The sequence below is a fragment of the Gavialis gangeticus genome, unplaced genomic scaffold, assembly GCF_001723915.1.
Source record: "Gavialis gangeticus isolate Ggan-Ray unplaced genomic scaffold, GavGan_comp1, whole genome shotgun sequence".
Lineage (NCBI taxonomy): Eukaryota > Metazoa > Chordata > Crocodylia > Gavialidae > Gavialis > Gavialis gangeticus.
Window position 1 is genome coordinate 54,760,287 of NW_017728994.1, and position 7,409 is coordinate 54,767,695.

Consider the following 7,409-nt stretch of genomic DNA (forward strand, 5'->3'; position numbering starts at 1 on the left):
TAGTAAGTAGTAATTCTTCTGTAGAAAGTCCTGTTAATCCATATATCCTGATATCGTATAGCATCCTATAAGTCTTATTAAAAATGTAAATTAAAATTTAATCTTTGTAAGGTTGAACATAAGTATCTTAACTAAATTATTTTATATTAATGTGTCCATATTTTAACTATTCTGGACTTCATGACATAGTCCATGAAAATTAACAAGAAAAATTTGTGATATCCCTTTTTGGTGGAAAGGGGTGCAATTAAGATTTTTGTTCCTGCAGATGGCAGAATAGCAGAAATGGATGCTGTACCAGTAAATGGAGCGTTGATGTCAATTTTCAAAATGTTGTCCTACCAATGACCATAACTTTTGATTTAAAAGGACTGTCTTAATCAGGCAGAAATCCAACTCTGTATTGCTTTTGTCATGCTTGACTTTTTCCCAAGGAGAGGCTATGTAAAAAATTCTGCCTACGTAGTTTAGAGTAGTTATATTTGAATCTCTCATTCTTTGGCTTCTTTTTGTCGCTGATGGCTCACATTTTAAAACCAAATGTGTGCACCGATTATTTATATACATAGAAATATGTTATGGGGTACAGCCACAACTGGTGCTTACTATCATAATTTCATTGACTTCTGTAGAGGTTCACTAACAACTGAGTTATCTGTCCCTGTGGGCTACCATCTGTGATGGAAGGTGGACTTTTTTCTGAACAGTGTAGATGTTTTTATTTGGAAATGTTAGCATCCTTGAGAAGGAGATTTCTGTAAAAGACTTCCCTAGGAACAGATGAATAATTTTTAGCTCTGAATGTAGGCCATGAAGATTTTGGAAACCAGTAAAATTGTACTTGATCAGTGCAATATAAGGGTAATGTTCATTAATTGTGAGTTACAATACACTCTGGTGTGTACACAAATGGAAAACGTCTGGTGTTGAATTCTGCTTAATTACTAAGTTGGTTTCTCAAGCCTACATCTGCCATGATAATGAAATACTTTGGAATATGCAAATAGGAAAGGTAACAACCATTGGGTATCTCTTGCATTAACACTTGTTATAACAATTATTATTTTAAATCTGCGTAGCCTTTTGTAACGAATCAGGTGACTTTCACCGCAGGCATACAAACTAGTTCATGTCTATTTTAGAACTTTTTATAAAGCAATGTTTAAGATCTTAATCTACAGTTTATAACATGAACAAGAAATGTATTAAACCCTTTGTGATTTACGTAGGCACGAATCTGACTTTATACAACCTATTTTATACAAGTCCTTATTACTACATACATGAATTATAAGTTTTTAGTTGTTTGCTTCACTGCAGTTGGTCAGCAGATAAGGCATTCCCATTCTTGGGTGCACAAATCAAGATCTGCTGAAAGGGTATGACTTAATTCAGATTTCTTTCTTTCTGTGTAAAACACCCAGTTTCAACAACACCTAAACAACATATACTGCCATATCTAAGACCTAGTTTGAGGTTATCTGTCAAGCCTTTGAATGTTGTTGGTTATGTTTTGTGGAAACTGAGGGTACTTGCATTTGATAGCGAAGACCTACACTTATCCATGTACAAGGCATCTAGGTAAAGCTTCAGGAATCCAATAACCAATTAAAGGAATTGATGATGAAAGATGTATGGATCCTCTGCACTGGGAAGACTTTCTCCCTTTCTTTTCATTAGGGATACATTCTGGACTTCACAAGTATTGGGCACCTGTGGACAACATCGTCCTTGAACTTTCAGTCATAGCACCTGTAAATGCCTCTTAGCAACTTAAACACATGGAGCTATCTAACTATATACAGGCAGCAAAAGCAATTACTTATTGTAGCCATCAAGACTGTCCTTAATGAGTCTGCACTAAATAATGGCCAACAGCCTCATAAATGAATAAACACTGTTCACTTCCATATGAGGGGTGATTTGTTGTTTTATTTTTTATTTGGCCAATGGGAAGAAATATTGCTTGTGGTTTTAGTTGTGGGTTTGTTGAGTTTTTGGGGTTTGTTTGTTTTGTTTTTTTTCATTCTTACTGGCCATCATGGTAAAATGGCAAACAAGCAGCTTGAGCTCAAGCTAGTAAATGTTTCTTGACATTTTTAAAGCTAAGCAATGGTAACATATTAAGCATGTAAAATAGGCTGTTAACTCATTATTCATCAAGTCATCTCACAGTGATATAAGAGCTACTGCACTTCAGCTCCTATGTTCCTTGTCAGTGTGGTCACTTTTTAATAATGAACACCATATAATGTCTTCCTTGCAGAGATCTGAGCTCATCATAAACACTCAGTGTTTATGCCTCAGAATCCTGCAACAATTGTAAGCCCAATATACCTGTTTTAAACATAGGGGAACTGAGGTACACACAGTTCGGTGACTTTCTTAGTCTCAAACTTGTTTTCTGTTGGGATTAGAAACCAGCATTCCTACTTCCAGATCATATACTCTGACTTACAACATCCTGCTTCCCCAAAAATACATTGAGATCATAGTCACTGGCCATATATTTGAATATAAGCCACTCTCCTGGGATTGATGGGAGGCTTCTTGCCAATTTGGAACCGAACATATTTTATAACTCCTTGGACTTAAATAATGCCTGCATTCGAATTTAATTCCAGACCTTCCTTATCTTCCCTGTAGACTAGTTATAATTTGGAACTGTATCCTTTTGTCCATGCAGATTTATATAAAATTGTTTGAGAAAGGAGAGCATCTCTGAATGTGGAGCAGTTCAAAATGCCTTGTTCAGTTCATCTTCAAAAATGTAATTTAAATTAATGTAATTTGTATTGTGTTATGTCAGTGAGAAAAAAATAAATCACAACACAACTTCTTGTGTGAGGCCATAGTTTAGAGTGGTACAGCTTTCAGCAAGTTCTATTGCCGTACAGTTTACTGATGATATTTAGGCTATGCCATGTTTCATGAATATTTAGAGAGGAAATACTCCTAAATGCTCTCCAGATTCCCATGCTGAAACCCTTTGGAGGTGGTGGGTTTTTTTTTTTTTTTTATTCCTGAACCTTGGATGTTTCCACAAAATTCAGAAATTATCAATTTTACCTATATCATTGTACTTCTAGGCTCTGAATGCTGATTACTTGAATACGTCTCTGAATGCAAGAGGAAAGGATTTTTGAAACCCTTTATTGGACCAACTACATGTTCAGGATAGCTGTAGACAAGCTATGTCTCTGCATCTTTAGTCCTTGGAGCAACTTGAAATTTATATTTAAACAGAAGAGATTTAGTAGCGAATATTTTTCCTTGCAGGGCATCTTAAAACTTTGGACTGTTTAAACTTCAGACTATTTCCATATTCCCGTACTTAAAAACAAGCTCTCCATATAAAAATAAATTAAAATAAAATCACATATTTATTCAGAAACTTTTTCTCCATCTCAAATCTTAAATGTCAGAAGTTTGTCATAACATTTAATGCTGGCAGATCCCAACAACAAATGAGGCTGCTTTAGGTAGTAAATGTTCTGCACTTTTATGAGTCTGGAGAGTATGACAGGAACTTGAATTCCATTTACTGCTGTGTCAGCAGCCCAGAGTTGTCTGACTTGTATAAAAGTTGATGATGACAATGTGAAACCACAGTCATAACTAGGGGCCTACCTAAATTATAATGAGACAAAGGGATTTTCGTGGGTCACTCATGGTGGACGGACCCCCCCTTTTAATTGGCATGGGGCCCCAGCAGCCCCACCCCTCACTGATGATTGACCGAAGGGCAAACATCATAGCATAATTAAATAACAAAGTCCATGGAAATATCAAATAAATTACTTCATTATTATAGATCTAAGTATTAAATGTAAATCTAAATTGAAATATATTGTGGATATAAATTTATACACGACATGATTTGTAGCTAATATCATCATAATTTATTATTAGTGTTCTACCACAAATTTAATAATCCTAAATAATGCTAACCTTGATAGAAACAATTCATGTTAGTTGTTAACTGCTAGCATGGAGCATCCACCAGCAGGTGCAGCTGACATCCTGCCTCTGTAGTTTGAACTCTTGTCCATACACCGAGATCACGCATTCTGCATCCTCTGAATTGGTCGTAGTGGTAAGGCAGCATCTTTGCCACGTTGTAGAGATGTGGAGACCAATCGGAAGCAGACACCCAAAATGCAGTCACAGCCAAAGTTATCTGGCAGTCTTTGACAAAGTTCATGTAAGCAGCACATGCTCTTTCCTCCAGCCAGCGATTGATTTCAGTAGCTGAGGGTCAAAACTCAGAGAAGGCACCTGATTGGGGTCAAAAATGCAAACAGCGCTAAAAAAAAATGGAGGCAGCCAGTTGTTTAAACCACAGTGGTAGTGACTAATCCTATTTGTTGTACTGATTCAACTTCACAGCTATTGCCTGGAACAGTTCTTGTCTCTGCTGGTTTTCATGTTGACAGTTTGAAAGTTGTTGTGATGCCATGTCTTCGACCCAACTTATCAAATCCATCAGCTTGTTGCGTGCTTGGTGGATGAAATCCTGCCGGCCTTTAAACCATGTTAGAAGCTCCATAAACCAGATTGCATTTTCAGCCACAAACTTAACTTGGATCTTCAGTGTTGCCCTGCCTTGAGAGACTGCATAGTTTAAGCATGCATCGTGTACTAGGTGTGATTTCAAGCTCCTTACACATACATTGCTGCTAGGACTTCATGCTCTTTGCGTGGTAACGAACTGCATGAAACCATTAATTCTACCTGGTAAGCACTGGCTCTGGTAGAAGTGACACAGTCTCATGTAGATCCCCACTTTGGGCAATAGACTCCCTGACCTGAAGCTTATCGCCTGAACAATCTTTGAATGTTTTTTTAAAAGAGAAGTTCAGCAATCCGCACTAGGAAAACATGTGCGCCAAATGTCACTTACTGAAGAAAGGGCATGTGCATTACAGGTGACACGAATTACATTGGCATCATTCCATGGAGCACATCAGAGAAAGCTTTGCACGTATACATGGCATTATCAGACAGAAATGCTGAGACCTTGTTAAATTCCAAGCCATAGTTTACAACAATCTTCACTATAGTTTGTGCCATGGTAGAAAAATGGACAGACGCCAGGTGATCTGGCTCTGTTTGAAAAACAGGCAGGTTGTGGTCTGTTCAGCTCCCAGGTACAAACAAAATGTGCAGAACAGAGTTACCTTGGGCATCTGCTGCTTCATCTGCTACAAGCAAGGTTGATTCATATTCTGCCAATGCAGATTTTGTAGACTGAACACGCGAAGCAATTACTCCTGGTAGATAATCTTGGCAAAGCTTGTTTGCACATGGGAAACTGCCAGCACCTGGCACATGGTTGTTCAAGTAGTCCCTTAATTTAGGGTTATCAATTTTCTCTAGGGGAATGTTGGTGGCCATGAATGTCTCCATTAGCAAAAATGTAGGATCTCTTCTTGATAACCTGCTTTCAGTGGTTCTTTTAAAGATCGAGGCCATAGTTGCTTGTTTCTTGCTCTGACCTTCAGCCTCTGCAGCAGCTTTTCAGTTTATATGCAAGTGGGACTCTAAATGCCAATCAGTACTGTTTTTCCTCAACACATCCATAGTCACGTTGCATGATGAACAAAACAATTTACCACCATCTGCATGCAAGATTCCTACAGGGATCTGCTTTGCACAGTCCTGACCTGAAATATATTTAGCTTTCTTGGATTTCTTTTCACTCATTATCTTCAGGCTTCTGGCTTCTTTCATCTGGCTTCTTAAAAGATGGCGCCAAAACCCTTTGGCTTTCCTGACTGGTGCCTTCACTGAGTTTACAGCACTAGCTCAGTGTCTCAGTAGCAATCTCTCAAACCGCATACTCTGTTGCCACAGGGATTGCCACACTTTCTTTGTAAGTTTTGGGGGTTTTTTTGAGTGATTCTGTGCGAAATCGCAGGAAATGCTGTCGGTTTCTGTGAAAATCGCAAAACAATGATTTAAGTAGGTCCCTAATCATAATCTAAAATGCAAAATCAGTCATTTCACAGGACAATGGTGCCCTTGAGCTTTTTGCCTCATTTTTTGCTTGTTGGTGTAGCCAACACTGCATATAGCGAGAAATATACATAATATATCTATTTTGCTAAAGTTACACTGAATGTAGAACCAATGTGCTTTGTAGTTTGCCAGGGAGGTGGTAAAGATAAGCATTTCTTACTCAGTTTCCTTTGATCGCAGAACTGGACAGTTCATTGCTTTGGCCCATGAAAAGCCAACTGAGTAGGCAATTATCTCCCTTTGACTTGGCTAAGCATGTTTAAAAATATGCTAAAAGTTCTAAAATGCTAAAAATAGACAAAATAATGTCTGAATAAATATTACTAATGTAGGCAGGGGCTCTGATCATTGCACATGGCACTGTTGCATAATCACAAATGGGAAAAGACGTAGTCCGCACAATTGTTAGTGATGGGGTCCACCAGCAATGTTTCTGTTAGATGGTGTTCTTACTTTGCAAATGTCTCTGGTGCACTAGAGGTCAGCCTACAGTAACTTATTTCTCTTATATGAATTTAGTAGAGCAGTCATCAAAAGCACAACACTTTATTTTACAAAATACTTCCGGATGCACAGGTAAGTCAAGATTTTGACCTGTCTTTATTATATACACAAAGACAAAGTCCAGCATCTTATTATACTCTCCTGCTATCTTATCTTGGTCATAAAGGACCGTGCACCTTTTATACCTTATAAATTGTGAGTATAATATATATATATTTTTTTAAAAAGCTAACTGTGGATCAGCTCGCAGGAGTGTTTTTAGATCCCTCTCAGAGCCTTGAAGACCTTCATTTGGGGAACTGAATTGGAACCTTATTGGGTAGAGTGGCACTTTTGGTTCCTTTCCATTTCTATGAACACATGCAGATGCAGAATTTGGTTGGACTGCACAGAAATGGGACAGCATGTTAGGAAATGTTTGCGGAGAGTTCTTGGAGGTAATGCAACCCATGACTCGTGAATTTGTGTCTGAATAAAGTACTAGCTTAAAACAACTATGGATGCTACCTTTGCAGCTGTAGTGACAGATTTGAACCTATCCATGATGTGAGGTATGAATCATCAACAACATCGTTTGAAAACTTTGGATTGCTTCCTCCTTTCACTGGTGGAACAACACTAAGCAATGAACCCTTACCTTCCAGGATCCTCTTTTGTACCATTTATTACATGGATCTGCTATTGAGATATATTTCTAGAGGTATAAATTAGATATACACAAGAATCAAAGCAGCAGATGTAGTGCCATACAAATTAAAATCCCCAGCTATGCTGAGTTCATCTTACTGGAAAGACAGGGTTTGGTTGTCCACATAGCATTTATTAGACATTGCAGTTTACAAACATTTCCTGAAAACCAAAAAGAAATCAGATTATCAATACAA

General features: G+C 37.8%; 1 protein-coding gene across 5 annotated transcripts in view; it reads left to right on the plus strand.

Annotated features, from left to right (window-relative positions):
* VTI1A (vesicle transport through interaction with t-SNAREs 1A) overlaps positions 1-7,409 on the plus strand; it is a 502,745-nt gene that overhangs the window by 161,657 nt on the left and 333,679 nt on the right. The window lies entirely within an intron of this gene.